This window comes from Pristiophorus japonicus, unplaced genomic scaffold, assembly GCF_044704955.1.
Source record: "Pristiophorus japonicus isolate sPriJap1 unplaced genomic scaffold, sPriJap1.hap1 HAP1_SCAFFOLD_385, whole genome shotgun sequence".
Classification (NCBI taxonomy): domain Eukaryota; kingdom Metazoa; phylum Chordata; class Chondrichthyes; family Pristiophoridae; genus Pristiophorus; species Pristiophorus japonicus.
The window spans coordinates 55,311-72,265 of record NW_027253707.1 but is presented as its reverse complement, the minus strand read 5'-3'; the positions used below and the strand labels follow the sequence as shown (position 1 = coordinate 72,265).

General features: G+C 56.3%; 1 pseudogene; it reads left to right on the top strand.

Annotated features, from left to right (window-relative positions):
* Positions 1-13,410, top strand: part of LOC139250522 (NFX1-type zinc finger-containing protein 1-like) — a 533,603-nt pseudogene extending 520,193 nt beyond the window's left edge.
* The last annotated feature ends 3,545 nt before the right edge of the window (positions 13,411-16,955 follow it).

Genomic DNA, 16,955 nt, shown 5'->3' with positions numbered 1-16,955 from the left:
GGGTGAGGTATCTGGGGATGAGGTATCTGGAGATGAGGAACCTGGGGGTGAGGTATCTGGGGATGAGGTATCTGGGGATGAGGTATCTGGGGGTGAGGTGTTTGGGGATGAGGTATCTGGGGATGAGGTATCTGGGGATGAGGTATCTGGGGATGAGGAACCTGGGGATGAGGTATCTGGGGATGAGGTATCTGGGGATGAGGTACGTGGGGATGTGGTATCTGGGAATGAGGTATCTGGGGGTGAGGTATCTGGGGATGAGGTATCTTGGGGTGAGGTATCTGGGGATGAGGTATCTGGGGGTGAGGTATCTGGGGATGAGGTATCTGGGGATGAGGTATCTGGGGGTGAGGTATCTGGGGATGAGGTGTCTGGGGATGAGGTGTCTGGGGGTGAGGTATCTGGGGATGAGGAACCTGGGGATGAGGTATCTGTGGATGAGGTATCTGGGGGTGAGTTATCTGGGGGTGAGGCATCTGGGGATGAGGTATCTGGGGGTGAGGTACCTGGGGATGAGGTATCTGGGGGTGAGGTATCTGGGGATGAGGTAGCTGGGGATGAGGTATCTGGCGGTGAGGTATCTGGGGATGAGGTATCTGGGTTGAGGTATCTGGGGATGAGGTACCTGGGGGTGAGGTACCTCGGGGTGAGGTATCTGGGGGTGAGCTATCTGGGGATTAGGTATCTGGGGGTGAGGTATATGGGGGTGAGGTACCTGGGGATGAGGTATCTGGGGATGAGGTAACTGGGGGTGAGGTACCTGGGGATGAGGTATCTGGGGGTGAGGTATCTGGGGATGAGGTATCTGGGGATGAGGTAACTGGGGGTGAGGTACCTGGGGATGAGGTATCTGGGGATGAGGTATCTGGGGGTGAGGTACCTGGGGATGAGGTATCTGGGGATGAGGTATCTGGGGATGAGGTATCTGTGGATGAGGTATCGGAGGGTGAGGTATCTGGGCGTGAGGTATCTGGGTGTGAGGTATCTGGGGATGAGGTACCTGGGGATGAGGTACCTGGGTGTGAGGTACCTGGGGTGAGGTATCTGGGGTGAGGTATCTGGGGGTGAGGTATCTGGGGATGAGGTATCTGGGAATGAGGTATCTGGGGGTGAGGTATCTGGGGGTGAGGTATCTGGGGATGAGAAACCTGGGTGTGAGGTATCTGGGGGTGCGGTATCTGCGGGTGAGGTATCTGGGGATGAGGAACCTGGGGGTGAGGTATCTGGGGATGAGGTTTCTGGGGGTGAGGTATCAGGGGATGAGGTATCTGGGGATGAGGAACCTGGGGATGAGGTATCTGGGGATGAGGTATCTGGGGATGAGGAACCTGGGGGTGAGGTATCTGGGGATGAGGTATCTGGAGATGAGGAACCTGGGGGTGAGGTATCTGGGGATGAGGTATCTGGGGATGAGGTATCTGGGGATGAGGAACCTGGGGGTGAGGTATCTGGGGATGAGGTATCTGGGGATGAGGTATCTGGGGGTGAGGTATCTGGGGATGTGGTATCTGGGGATGAGGAACCTGGGGGTGAGGTATCTGGGGATGAGGTAATTGGGTGTGAGGTATCTGAGGATGAGGTATCTGGGGATGAGGTACCTGGGGATGAGGTACCTGGGGATGAGGTACCTGGGGATGAGGTATCTGGGGGTGAGGTATCTGGGGATGAGGTATCTGGGGATGAGGTATCTGGGGGTGAGGTATCTGGGGGTGAGGTATCTGGGTGTGAGGTACCTGGGGATGAGGTATCTGGGGATCAGGTATCTGGGGGTGAGGTATCTGGGGGTGAGGTATCTGGGGATGAGGTATCTGGGGATGAGGTATCTGGGGGTGAGGTATCTGGGGATGAGGTATCTGGGGATGAGATATCTGGGGGTGAGGTACCTGGGGATGAGGAACCTGGGAATGAGGTACCTGTGGATGAGGTACCTGGAGGTGAGGTATCTGGGGATGAGGTATCTGGGGGTGAGGTATCTGGGGATGAGGTATCTGGGGATGAGGTATCTGGGGGTGAGGTATCTGGGGATGAGGTATCTGGGGGTGAGATATCTGGGGATGAGGTATCTGGGGGTGAGGTATCTGGGGGTGAGGTACCTGGGGGTGAGGTATCTGGGGATGAGGTATCTGGGGATGAGGTACCTGGGGGTGAGGTGTCTGGGGATGAGGTATCTGGGGGTGAGGTATCTGGGGATGAGGAACCTGGGTTGAGGTATCTGGGGATGAGGAACCTGGGGGTGAGGTATCTGGGGATGAGGTATCTGGGGATGAGGTATCTGGGGATGAGGAACCTGGGGGTGAGGTATCTGGGGATGAGTTTTCTGGGGGTGAGGTATCTGGGGATGAGGTATCTGGGGATGAGGTATCTGGGGATGAGGAACCTGGGGGTGAGCTATCTGGGGGTGAGGTATCTGGGGATGAGGTATCTGGGGGTGAGGTACCTGGGGATGAGATATCTGGGGGTGAGGTATCTGGGGATGAGGTAGCTGAGGATGAGGTATCTGGGGGTGAGGTATCTGGGGATGAGGTATCTGGGGGTGAGGTATCTGGGGATGAGGTATCTGGGGATGAGGTATCTGGGGGTGAGGTATCTGGGGATGAGGTGTCTGGGGATGAGGTGTCTGGGGGTGAGGTATCTGGGGATGAGGAACCTGGGGATGAGTTATCTGGGGGTGAGGTACCTGGGGATGAGATATCTCGGGGTGAGGCATCTGGGGATGAGGTAGCTGGGGATGAGGTATCTGGCGGTGAAGTATCTGGGGGTGAGGTATCTGGGTTGAGGTATCTGGGGATGAGGTACCTGGGGTGAGGTACCTGGGGATGAGGTATCTGGGGATGAGGTATCTGGGGATGAGGTATCTGGGGATGAGGAACCTGGGGGTGAGGTATCTGGGGGTGAGGTATCTGGGGGTGAGGTACCTGGGGGTGAGGTATCTGTGGGTGAGGTATCTGGGGGTGAGGTATCTGGGGATGAGGTATCTGGGGGTGAGGTATCTGGGGGTGAGGTATCTGGGGGTGAGGTTTCTGGGGGTGAGGTATCTGGGGATGAGGTATCTGGGGATGAGGAACCTGGGGATGAGGTAACTGGGGTTGAGGTATCCGGGGATGAGGTATCTGAGGATGAGGTATCTGGGGATGAGGAACCTGGGGATGAGGTATCTGGGGGTGAGGTATCTGGGGATGAGGTATCTGGGGGTGAGGTATCTGGGGGTGAGGAACCTGGGGATGAGGAATCTGGGGGTGAGGTATCTGGGGATGAGGAACCTGGGGGTGATGTATCTGGGGGTGAGGTATCTGGGGATGAGGTATCTGGGGATGAGGAACCTGGGGGTGAGGTATCTGGGGATGAGGTATCTGGGGATGAGGTATCTGGGGCTGAGGTATTTGGGGATGAGGTATCTGGGGCTGAGGTATCTGGGGGTGAGGTATCTGGCGAGGAGGTATCTGGGGATGAGGAACCTGGGGATGAGGTATCTGGGGATGAGGTATCTGGGGATGAGGAACCTGGGGGTGAGGTATCTGGGGATGAGGTATCTGGGGATGAGTTATCTGGGGATGAGGAACCTTGGGGTGAGGTATCTGGGGATGAGGTATCTGGGGATGAGGTATCTGGGGATGAGGAACCTGGGGGTGAGGTATCTGGGGATGAGGTATCTGGGGATGAGGTATCTGGGGCTGAGGTATTTGGGGATGAGGTATCTGGGGCTGAGGTATCTGGGGGTGAGGTATCTGGGGATGAGGTATCTGGGGATGAGGAACCTGGGGATGAGGTATCTGGGGATGAGGTATCTGGGGATGAGGAACCTGGGGGTGAGGTATCTGGGGATGAGGTATCTGGGGATGAGTTATCTGGGGATGAGGAACCTTGGGGTGAGGTATCTGGGGATGAGGTATCTGGGGGTGAGGTATCTGGGGGTGAGGTACCTGGGGGTGAGGTATCTGTGGGTGAGGTATCTGGGGGTGAGGTATCTGGGGATGAGGTATCTGATGATGAGGAACCTGGGGATGAGGTATCTGGGGGTGAGGTATCTGGGGGTGAGGTATCTGGGGATGAGGTATCTGGGGATGTGGAACCTGAGGATGAGGTAACTGGGGTTGAGGTATCCGGGGATGAGGTATCTGAGGATGAGGTATCTGGGGATGAGGAACCTGGGGATGAGGTATCTGGGGGTGAGGTATCTGGGGATGAGGTATCTGGGGGTGAGGTATCTGGGGGTGAGGAACCTGGGGATGAGGAATCTGGGGGTGAGGTATCTGGGGATGAGGAACCTGGGGGTGATGTATCTGGGGATGAGGTATCTGGGGGTGAGGTATCTGGGGATGTGGTATCTGGGGATGAGGAACCTGGGGGTGAGGTATCTGGGGATGAGGTATTTGGGTGTGAGGTATCTGGGGATGAGGTATCTGAGGATGAGGTATCTGGGGATGAGCTATCTGGGGATGAGGTATCTGGGAATGAGGTATCTGGGGGTGAGGTATCTGGGGGTGAGGTACCTGGGGATGAGGTATCTGGAGATGAGGTATCTGGGGGTGAGGTATCTGGGGATGAGGTATCTGGGGATGAGGTATCTGGGGGTGAGGTATCTGGGGGTGAGGTATCTGGGTGTGAGGTACCTGGGGATGAGGTATCTGGGGATGAGGTATCTGGGGGTGAGGTATCTGGGGGTGAGGTATCTGGGTGTGAGGTAGCTGGGGATGAGGTATCTGGGGATGAGGTATCTGGGAGTGAGGTATCTGGGGATGAGGTATCTGGGGATGAGGAACCTGGGGATGAGGTATCTGGGGATGAGGAACCTGGGGATGAGGTATCTGGGGATGAGGTATCTGGGGATGAGGAACCTGGGGATGAGGTATCTGGGGATGAGGTATCTGGGGATGAGGTACGTGGGGATGTGGTATCTGGGGATGAGGTATCTGGGGGTGAGGTATCTGGGGATGAGGTATCTTGGGGTGAGGTATCTGGGGATGAGGTATCTTGGGGTGAGGTATCTGGGGATGAGGTATCTGGGGGTGAGGTATCTGGGGATGAGGTGTCTGGGGATGAGGTGTCTGGGGGTGAGGTATCTGGGGATGAGGAACCTGGGGATGAGGTATCTGTGGATGAGGTATCTGGGGGTGAGTTATCTGGGGGTGAGGCATCTGGGGATGAGGTATCTGGGGGTGAGGTACCTGGGGATGAGGTATCTGGGGGTGAGGTATCTGGGGATGAGGTAGCTGGGGATGAGGTATCTGGCGGTGAGGTATCTTGGGGTGAGGTATCTGGGTTGAGGTATCTGGGGATGAGGTACCTGGGGGTGAGGTACCTGGGGGTGAGGTATCTGGGGGTGAGCTATCTGGGGATTAGGTATCTGGGGGTGAGATATATGGGGGTGAGGTACCTGGGGATGAGGTATCTGGGGATGAGGTAACTGGGGGTGAGGTACCTGGGGATGAGGTATCTGGGGGTGAGGTATCTGGGGATGAGGTATCTGGGGATGAGGTAACTGGGGGTGAGGTACCTGGGGATGAGGTATCTGGGGATGAGGTATCTGGGGGTGAGGTACCTGGGGATGAGGTATCTGGGGATGAGGTATCTGGGGATGAGGTATCTGTGGATGAGGTATCGGAGGGTGAGGTATCTGGGCGTGAGGTATCTGGGTGTGAGGTATCTGGGGATGAGGTACCTGGGGATGAGGTACCTGGGTGTGAGGTACCTGGGGTGAGGTATCTGGGGTGAGGTATCTGGGGGTGAGGTATCTGGGGATGAGGTATCTGGGAATGAGGTATCTGGGGGTGAGGTATCTGGGGGTGAGGTATCTGGGGATGAGAAACCTGGGTGTGAGGTATCTGGGGGTGAGGTATCTGCGGGTGAGGTATCTGGGGATGAGGAACCTGGGGGTGAGGTATCTGGGGATGAGGTTTCTGGGGGTGAGGTATCAGGGGATGAGGTATCTGGGGATGAGGAACCTGGGGATGAGGTATCTGGGGATGAGGTATCTGGGGATGAGGAACCTGGGGGTGAGGTATCTGGGGATGAGGTATCTGGAGATGAGGAACCTGGGGGTGAGGTATCTGGGGATGAGGTATCTGGGGATGAGGTATCTGGGGATGAGGAACCTGGGGGTGAGGTATCTGGGGATGAGGTATCTGGGGATGAGGTATCTGGGGGTGAGGTATCTGGGGATGTGGTATCTGGGGATGAGGAACCTGGGGGTGAGGTATCTGGGGATGAGGTAATTGGGTGTGAGGTATCTGAGGATGAGGTATCTGGGGATGAGGTACCTGGGGATGAGGTACCTGGGGATGAGGTACCTGGGGATGAGGTATCTGGGGGTGAGGTATCTGGGGATGAGGTATCTGGGGATGAGGTATCTGGGGGTGAGGTATCTGGGGGTGAGGTATCTGGGTGTGAGGTACCTGGGGATGAGGTATCTGGGGATCAGGTATCTGGGGGTGAGGTATCTGGGGGTGAGGTATCTGGGGATGAGGTATCTGGGATGAGGTATCTGGGGGTGAGGTATCTGGGGATGAGGTATCTGGGGATGAGATATCTGGGGGTGAGGTACCTGGGGATGAGGAACCTGGGAATGAGGTACCTGTGGATGAGGTACCTGGAGGTGAGGTATCTGGGGATGAGGTATCTGGGGGTGAGGTATCTGGGGATGAGGTATCTGGGGATGAGGTATCTGGGGGTGAGGTATCTGGGGATGAGGTATCTGGGGGTGAGATATCTGGGGATGAGGTATCTGGGGGTGAGGTATCTGGGGGTGAGGTACCTGGGGGTGAGGTATCTGGGGATGAGGTATCTGGGGATGAGGTACCTGGGGGTGAGGTGTCTGGGGATGAGGTATCTGGGGGTGAGTTATCTGGGGATGAGGAACCTGGGTTGAGGTATCTGGGGATGAGGAACCTGGGGGTGAGGTATCTGGGGATGAGGTATCTGGGGATGAGGTATCTGGGGATGAGGAACCTGGGGGTGAGGTATCTGGGGATGAGTTTTCTGGGGGTGAGGTATCTGGGGATGAGGTATCTGGGGATGAGGTATCTGGGGATGAGGAACCTGGGGGTGAGCTATCTGGGGGTGAGGTATCTGGGGATGAGGTATCTGGGGGTGAGGTACCTGGGGATGAGATATCTGGGGGTGAGGTATCTGGGGATGAGGTAGCTGAGGATGAGGTATCTGGGGGTGAGGTATCTGGGGATGAGGTATCTGGGGGTGAGGTATCTGGGGATGAGGTATCTGGGGATGAGGTATCTGGGGGTGAGGTATCTGGGGATGAGGTGTCTGGGGATGAGGTGTCTGGGGGTGAGGTATCTGGGGATGAGGAACCTGGGGATGAGTTATCTGGGGGTGAGGTACCTGGGGATGAGATATCTCGGGGTGAGGCATCTGGGGATGAGGTAGCTGGGGATGAGGTATCTGGCGGTGAAGTATCTGGGGGTGAGGTATCTGGGTTGAGGTATCTGGGGATGAGGTACCTGGGGTGAGGTACCTGGGGGTGAGGTATCTGGGGATGAGGTATCTGGGGATGAGGTATCTGAGGATGAGGAACCTGGGGATGAGGTATCTGAGGATGAGGTATCTGGGGATGAGGTACCTGGGGATGTGGTATCTGGGGATGAGGTATCTGGGAGTGAGGTATCTGGGGATGAGGTATCTGGGGATGAGGTATCTGGGGGTGAGGTATCTGGGGGTGAGGTATCTGGGTGTGAGGTACCTGGGGATGAGGTATCTGGGGATGAGGTATCTGGGGGTGAGGTATCTGGGGGTGAGGTATCTGGGGATGAGGTATCTGGGATGAGGTATCTGGGGGTGAGGTATCTGGGGATGAGGTATCTGGGGATGAGATATCTGGGGGTGAGGTACCTGGGGATGAGGAACCTGGGAATGAGGTACCTGGGGATGAGGTACCTGGAGGTGAGGTATCTGGGGATGAGGTATCTGGGGGTGAGGTATCTGGGGATGAGGTATCTGGGGATGAGGTATCTGGGGGTGAGGTATCTGGGGATGAGGTATCTGGGGGTGAGATATCTGGGGATGAGGTATCTGGGGGTGAGGTATCTGGGGGTGAGGTACCTGGGGGTGAGGTATCTGGGGATGAGGTATCTGGGGATGAGGTACCTGGGGGTGAGGTGTCTGGGGATGAGGTATCTGGGGGTGAGGTATCTGGGGATGAGGAACCTGGGTTGAGGTATCTGGGGATGAGGAACCTGGGGGTGAGGTATCTGGGGATGAGGTATCTGGGGATGAGGTATCTGGGGATGAGGAACCTGGGGGTGAGGTATCTGGGGATGAGTTTTCTGGGGGTGAGGTATCTGGGGATGAGGTATCTGGGGATGAGGTATCTGGGGATGAGGAACCTGGGGGTGAGCTATCTGGGGGTGAGGTATCTGGGGATGAGGTATCTGGGGGTGAGGTACCTGGGGATGAGATATCTGGGGGTGAGGTATCTGGGGATGAGGTAGCTGAGGATGAGGTATCTGGGGGTGAGGTATCTGGGGATGAGGTATCTGGGGGTGAGGTATCTGGGGATGAGGTATCTGGGGATGAGGTATCTGGGGGTGAGGTATCTGGGGATGAGGTGTCTGGGGATGAGGTGTCTGGGGGTGAGGTATCTGGGGATGAGGAACCTGGGGATGAGTTATCTGGGGGTGAGGTACCTGGGGATGAGATATCTCGGGGTGAGGCATCTGGGGATGAGGTAGCTGGGGATGAGGTATCTGGCGGTGAAGTATCTGGGGGTGAGGTATCTGGGTTGAGGTATCTGGGGATGAGGTACCTGGGGTGAGGTACCTGGGGGTGAGGTATCTGGGGATGAGGTATCTGTGGATGAGGTATCTGGGGGTGAGTTATCTGGGGGTGAGGTATCTGGGGATGAGGTATCTGGGGGTGAGGTACCTGGGGATGAGATATCTAGGGGTGAGGTATCTGGGGATGAGGTAGCTGGGGATGAGGTATCTGGCGGTGAGGTATCTGGGGGTGAGGTATCTGGGTTGAGGTATCTGGGGATGAGGTACCTGGGGTGAGGTACCTGGGAGTGAGGTATCTGGGGGTGAGGTATCTGGGGATGAGGTATCTGGGGGTGAGGTATCTGGGGGTGAGGTATCTGGGGGTGAGGTATGTGGGGATGATGTATCTGCGGGTGTGATATCTGGGGGCGAGGTACCTGGGGATGAGGTATCTGGGGGTGAGGTATCTGGGGATGAGGTAACTGGAGGTGAGGTACCTGGGGATGAGGTATCTGGGGATGAGGTATCTGGGGGTGAGGTACTTGGGGATGAGGTATCTGGGGCTGAGGTATCTGGGGATGAGGTATCTGGGGGTGAGGTATCTGGGCGTGAGGTATCTGGGTGTGAGGTATCTGGGGATGAGGTACCTGGGGATGAGGTACCTGGGGGTGAGTATCTGGGGATGAGGAACCTGGGGGTGAGGTATCTGGGGGTGAGGTATCTGCGGGTGAGGTATCTGGGGATGAGAAACCTGGGGGTGAGGTATCTGGGGATGAGGTATCTGGGGGTAAGGTATCTGGGGATGAGGTATCTGGGGATGAGGAACCTGGGGATGAGATATCTGGGGATGAGGTATCTGGGGATGAGGAACCTGGGGGTGAGGTATCTGGGGATGAGGTATCTGGAGATGAGGAACCTGGGGGTGAGGTATCTGGGGATGAGGTATCTGGGGATGAGGTATCTGGGGGTGAGGTGTTTGGGGATGAGGTATCTGGGGATGAGGAACCTGGGGGTGAGGTATCTGGGGATGAGGTATCTGGGGATGAGGTATCTGGGGATGAGGTATCTGGGATGAGGTATCTGGGGATGAGGTATCTGGGGATGAGATATCTGGGGGTGAGGTACCTGGGGATGAGGAACCTGGGGATGAGGTACCTGGGGATGAGGTACCTGGAGGTGAGGTATCTGGGGATGAGGTATCTGGGGGTGAGGTATCTGGGGATGAGGTATCTGGGGGTGAGGTATCTGGGGATGAGGTATCTGGGGGTGAGGTATCTGGGGATGAGGTATCTGGGGGTGAGGTATCTGGGGATGAGGTATCTGGGGATGTGGTATCTGGGGATGAGGAACCTGGGGATGAGGTATCTGGGGGTGAGGTATCTGGGGGTGAGGTATCTGGGGATGAGGTATCTGGGGATGAGGTACCTGGGGGTGAGGTATCTGGGGGTGAGGTATCTGGGGGTGAGGTATCTGGGGATGAGGTATCTGGGGATGAGGTACCTGGGGGTGAGGTATCTGGGGATGAGGTATCTGGGGGTGAGGTATCTGGGGATGAGGAACCTGGGTTGAGGTATCTGGGGATGAGGAACCTGGGGGTGAGGTATCTGGGGATGAGGTATCTGGGGATGAGGTATCTGGGGATGAGGAACCTGGGGGTGAGGTATCTGGGGATGAGGTATCTGGGGGTGAGGTATCTGGGGATGAGGTATCGGGGGGTGAGGTATCTGGGGGTGAGTGATCTGGGGGTGAGGTATCTGGGGATGAGGTATCTGGGGATGAGGAACCTGGGGATGAGGTATCTGGGGATGAGGTATCTGGGGATGAGGAACCTGGGGGTGAGGTATCTGGGGATGAGGTATCTGGGGATGAGGTACCTGGGGGTGAGGTATCTGGGGATGAGGTATCTGGGGATGAGGAATCTGGGGGTGAGGTATCTGGGGATGAGGTATCTGGGGATGAGGTATCTGGGGGTGAGGTATCTGGGGATGAGGTATCTGGGGATGAGGTATCTGGGGGTGAGGTACCTGGGGATGAGGAACCTGGGGATGAGGTACCTGGGGATGAGGTACCTATGGATGAGGTATCTGGGGATGAGGTATCTGGGGGTGAGTTATCTGGGGATGAGGTATCTGGGGATGAGGTATCTGCGGGTGAGGTATCTGGGGATGAGGTATCTGGGGATGAGGTACCTGGGGATGAGGTATCTGGGGGTGAGGTATCTGGGGGTGAGGTATCTGGGGGTGAGGTATCTGGGGATGAGGAACCTGGGATGAGGTATCTGGGGGTGAGGTATCTGGGGATGAGGTATCTGGGGGTGAGGTATCTGGGGATGAGGTACCTGGGCGTGAGGTATCTGAGGTGAGGTATCTGGGGATGAGGTATCTGGGGATGAGGTATCTGGGGGTGAGGTTCCTGGGGGTGAGGTTTCTGGGGTGAGTTTCCTAGGGGTGAAGTATCTGGGGGTGAGGTATCTGGGGGTGAGGTATTTGGGGATGAGGTATCTGGGGATGAGGTATCTGGGGTGAGGTATCTGGGGGTGAGGAACCTGGGGATGAGGTATCTGGGGATGAGGTATCTGGGGGTGAGGAACCTGGGGATTAGGTATCTGGGGGTGAGGCATCTGGGGGTGAGGTATCTGGGGGTGAGGTATCTGGGGGTGAGGTATCTGGGGGTGAGGTATCTGGGGATGAGGTATCTGGGGATGAGGTATCTGGGGTGAGGTATCTGAGCTGGGGGTGGGAGATATCGGGAGTCATTGAGAGTGGTATCTGGACAACGACTGACTGTGATCAAAGCCCACTCCGTGCTTACACTGCCTTTCTCGCTCTTCCTCAGGGTCTCACGATCAACATCTTCATCCAGCACCAGATGGACGAGGACCATGGCGTGGAGACTCACAGTCACAGCAACCAGTACGAGGCCCGCTTCCTGGTCGGCTGTGCCAGCACCTCCTGAGGCAGGGCTACGCCGCCAGGCAGCTCACCGTGCTGACCCCCTACACGGCCCAGACGCGGGCGATCCGTGTGCTGGCCTGGGAGGGCGGGCTGGGCGGGGTCTCCGTCAAGGCCCTCGACGACTTCCAGGGGGAGGAGAACGACATTGTTCTGCTGTCGCTGGTGCGCAGCAACCGGGTGGGCAAGGTGGGCTTCCTGAGCGACACGAACCGCCTGTGCGTGGCCTTGTCCCGGGCCAAGGTGGGCTTCTACTGCCTGGGCAACGTCCACAACCTGCTGCGCAGCCCCGAGGGCAAGATGTGGGAGAAGCTGCTGGCCCTGCTGGAGGAGGGGGCTCTGACCGGGCAGTACCGGTGCCAGGAGGCCTGCGAGCGGACGTGCTGCGCGGGAGGGCACCGGTGCCCCAAGCGCTGCTGGGAGGAGTGCGGTCTGTGCGGGCAGCCGGTGGAGAAGGTGCTGCCGGGCTGCGGGCACGGCCAGCGGGTGGCGTGAGGCCTGCGAGCGGCCCCGCGAGCGTGCGCGGGAGTGCGGGCACCGCTGCCGGTGGCTGTGCCGGGACGGCTGCGACGAGGCCACGGCCGGCTGCGGGGCCACCCGTGCCGGGGCACCTGCGCGGACTGCCTGGGGCGGGGGGACCGGCTGCACCGGGGCTGTAACCTGCGGTGCGGCCGGCCGCTGGCCTGCTCCCACCAGCGCAAGGAGCCGTGCACCGACAGCAGCCTGCCTTGCCGCCGGCACTGCGCCAACCGCTGCGGGCACCACCAGTGCACCCGCTGGTGCGGCCAGGACTGCGACCGGCCCCGATGCCAGCAGCCCTGCCACCGGGCCCTGCCCTGCGGCCACCCCTGTGCCGGGCTGTGCGGCGAGACCGGCCCGACCCTCTGCCGCGTCTGCCACACCGGCGAGCTGACCACGGCCCTCTTCGGGACCCAGGGCGACCCGGGGGCCCGCTTGGTGGTGCTGGAGGACTGCGGGCACGCCCTGGAGGCAGGCGGCATGGACCGGCTGATGGACCAGCGGGTGGGCCGAGCCCCGGCCCTTGCGGCTGGAGGCCTGCCCCAAGTGCGGCACCCCCGGTTCTTGGACGCGGTGCGGCGGCAGGCCAAGGCCTGCACGCTGGAGCACCGGCAGGGCCTGGAGCTCATGCTGACCCGGGTGGACTTGTGGCTGGCGGCCATGCGGCCCGCCTTCAGCGGCCAGCAGCTGCGGGAGCGCAGGAACGTGATCGCCAGGATCTCCTACCTGGCCGACCTGATGCGGCTGCTCAGTCACCGCGAGGCCGGGGGTGGCGGGGGGGGGGGCTGGCGGGGGACACGCGGGCCACCGTCGACCTGGCGCTGCGGGCCCTGGACGGGAAACTGACCGAGGACACGGAGCGGGCGGTCAGACGGGACCTGGAGGAGATCAGGAAAGTCCACCCGTGCGAGGGGCTGTGGATTCCGGAGGACGACCGGTTGACGCTGGCCAAGGTTATGGCGTTGGCAAAGCGTGACTGGTACCAGTGCCCCAGTGGGCACCCGTACACCGTCGGAGAGTGTGACGGACCAGCGGAACGATCAGAGTGTCCAGAGTGCACGTTGACCATCACAGGAGAAGACCATCGTCTCGGGGTGGGGGGGGGGGACAGTCCTCAAGCCGTTGAAATGGATGCCAGTTCTACCGGTGCCAGTCATGTCTCAGTGGGCAGCACTCCCGCCTCCGAAACCGAAGGGTGTCAGCTGGAGTCCCATTCCAGGGACTTGAGCCCATAATCCAGGCTGGCTCTCCTGGTGCAGTGCTGAGGGAGCGCTGCACTGTCGGAGGTGTCATCGTTCAGATAAGACATTAAACCAAGACCCTCGCCTGCCCTATCGGGTGGACATAAAAAATCCCATGACCACTATTTTGACTCAGAATAGCAGAGTTGTCCCTGCTCTCAACCAGCATCACTGAAACAGATTAGCTGGTCATTATCCAAGTTCTGTTTGTGCGATCTTGCTGTGTGCAAATTGGCTGCCATGTTTTCAAATCCCTGTATGACCTCGCCCCTCCCTATCTCTGTAGCCCCACAATCCCCGGAGACCTCTGTGTTTCTTCAATTCTGGCCTCTTGTTCATCCCCGATTTCCATCGCTCCACCATTGGCAGCCGTGCCTTCAGCTGCCTGGGCCCTAAGCTCTGGAATTCCCTCCCTAAACCTCTCTGCCCTCTCTCACCTTTTAAGACACTCCTTAAAACCTCCCTCTCTGGCCAAGCTTTTGGTCACCTGTCCTAATATCTCCTTAGGTGGCTCGGTGTCAAATTTAACCTGATTACACTCCTGTGTAGCGCCTTGGGACATTTTACAACGGCGGAGGTGCTATATAAATGCAAGTTGTTGTTACAACAGTGACTACCAATCAAATCTTCAAAGACGACCAGATCGCTGACACCAAAGGTTTTACAAACGCTGACAAGCTGAGTGTGGCTGCTCTGGTCGTGATGCACAGCTGCAATGGTCAGCTCAAGGTCTGATGGACGAATCCCCAAGATATATTAATGGCACATTGACAAATGGGAAACGGCTTTGTGGAGGACAAAAATAGATGTAAAGACTGCTTAAAAGCACCTCTGTAACAGTGCAAAATAGACGGCCCTTAAGTGGGAACAGCTTGCTCAAGATGAGAGAGTGCGGTGAGAGGCCATCCTTCCATGATCCGTCGTATCGCTGATGCTGAATATAAAACGCCAGGTGAGGAAGTCTCGCCTGAAGATTCCCAACCTGGAGGACCCGGGACCCAGTGGTCAATCTGCGGACACTCATTTCCAGCAGAAACAGATCTCATCGGTCATCAAAGAACTCCCTGCAAAAGGAAAATGATGTTCTGTCTATCTTCTTCGATAATGAAGGCACTTCGTTGGTTGTGAGGCGCTGTGGGACGTCCTGAGATCGTGCAAGGCGCTACAGAAATGCAATTTCTTTCTTGACCTCACAGTTACTGCCCTAGCTCCACCACACAAGGGCAAAGGAGAGACAATGGACTCTTCCCGCTCGGAACGTTGGAGATTTGTTACAGTTCCGCCGAGACACAAAGACAAGTTCTAGATTCTATTACAATAGCAAAATACTGCGAAGGCTGGAATCCGAAATAGCAAATGAGAATTCTGGAAATCTCAGCAGGTCAGGCAGCATCTGTGGAGAGAGAAACAGAGTTAACCGTTTCTCCGAATGGGTGAAGGGTCGGCGACCTGAAACGTTAACTCTTGTCTCTCTCTCCACAGATGCTGCCTGACCCGCTGAGATTTATTCTAGATTCTATTGGTGTACAATAAACGGGTGACTGGAGCACCAGAGCATTTCCTCTTGTTTTATTATGTTCAGTGACCCACAATGGCCAAGTGGGGGTGGGGGTCAGTGGCGGCATCGTCACCTCAACGAAATCCGGTGTAGGGCTTTAGAACATAAGAAATAGGAGCAGGAGTCGGCCATAGGGCCCCTCGAGCCTGCTCCACCATTCAATAAGATTTTGGTTGATCCAATCATGGACTCAGCTCCACTTCCCCGCCTGCTCCCCCTAACCCCTTATCCCCTTATCGTTTAAGAAACCGTCTATCTCTGCCTTAAATTTATTCAATGTCCCAGCTTCCACAGCTCTCTGAGGTAGCGAATTCCACAGATTTACAACCCTCTGAGAAAAGAAATTTCTCCTCATCTCTGTTTTAAATGGGCGGCCCCTTATTCTCAGACTATGCCCCCATCAGTGGAAACATTCTCTCTGCATCCACCTTTTCCAGCTCCCTCATAATTTTATACATTTCGATAAGATCAGCTCTCAAGCTTCTGAGTTCCAATGAGTAGAGGCCCAAATTAAACGGGTCCTTTTCAGAATGGCAGGCAGTGACCAATGGGGTGCCGCAGGGCTCAGTGCTGGGACCCCAGCTAATTACAATATACATCAATGATTTAGATGAAGGAATTGAATGTAATATCCCCAAATTTGCAGATGACACTAAGCTGGGTGGGGGTGTGAGCTGTGAGGAGGATGCTAAGAGGCTGCAGGGTGACTTGGACAGGTTAAGTGAGTGGGCAAATGCATGGCAGATGCAGTATAATGTGGATAAACGTGAGGTTATCCACTTTGGTGGCAAAAATAAGAAGACAGAATATTATCTGAATGGTGACAGATTAGGAAAAGGGGAAGTGCAACGAGACCTGGGTGTCATGGTACATCAGTCATTGAAGTTTGGCATGCAGGTACAGCAGGCGTTGAAGAAGGCATGTTGGCCTTCATAGCGAGGAGATTTGAATATAGGAGCAGGGAGGTCTTACTGCAGTTGTTCAGGGCCTTGGTGAGGCCACACCTGGAATATTGTGTTCAGTTTTGGTCTCCTAATCTGAGGAAGGATGTTCTTGCTATTGAGGGAGTACAGCGAAGGTTCACCAGATTAATTCCCGGGATGGCAGGACTGACATATGAGGAAAGACTGAATCAACTGGGCTTGTATCCATTGGAGTTTAGAAGAATGAGAGGGGATCTCATAGAAACATATAAAATTCTGAGGGGATTGGACAGGTTAGAGGCAGGAAGAATGTTCCCATTGCTGGGAAGTTCCAGAACCAGGGGTCACAGTCTAAGAATAAGAGGTAAGTCATTTAGGAACGAGATGAGGAGAAATTTCTTCACTCAGAGAGTGGTTAACCTGTGGAATTCTCTACCACAGAAAGTTGTTGAGGCCAGTTCGTTAGATATATTCAAAAGGGAGTTTGATATGGCCCTTCGTGCCAAAGGCATCAAGGGGTATGGAGAGAAAGTAGGAAAGGGTGTAAGGGCTTCTCTGGGAGTGTTGTTGTGCCTTGGGTGTCTCTCTCTGGGCTTCTGCCCTCACAGCTTATGCCTGGCCTGTGAGGTACCCTGAGTGCTGCAAGAGCACCCCTGGAGAGACTGTGTCCACAGCTTATGAAGGGGGTTTTGAGACTCGTGCGTCCCCACAGCTTATGCCTAGCCTGTGAGGCACCTGTGAGTGTCAAACACTCCTAACCTCTTCTTTCCTAGCTTGTGACACACAGTTGAGCGTTTTCAAGGCGCTCCTAGCTTCCCTTACACTGTTCTGACATAAGACTCACGATCAGGAGATGTAATACAATAGAACTGAGACAAGGTGATTCCAAGAGGAACTTAGGCTTCCAATTTATTTGACAAGGTGTATCTCAACAAACAGCAATATACCAACAAAACAATCCCCCTAAATCCCACTAAACGGACACAACGAAAATCTTTACACAAGTTTAGCAGTACAGTGCCCAACCTCCCACCTTTCCTGGCCTATCTGAGTTGGGA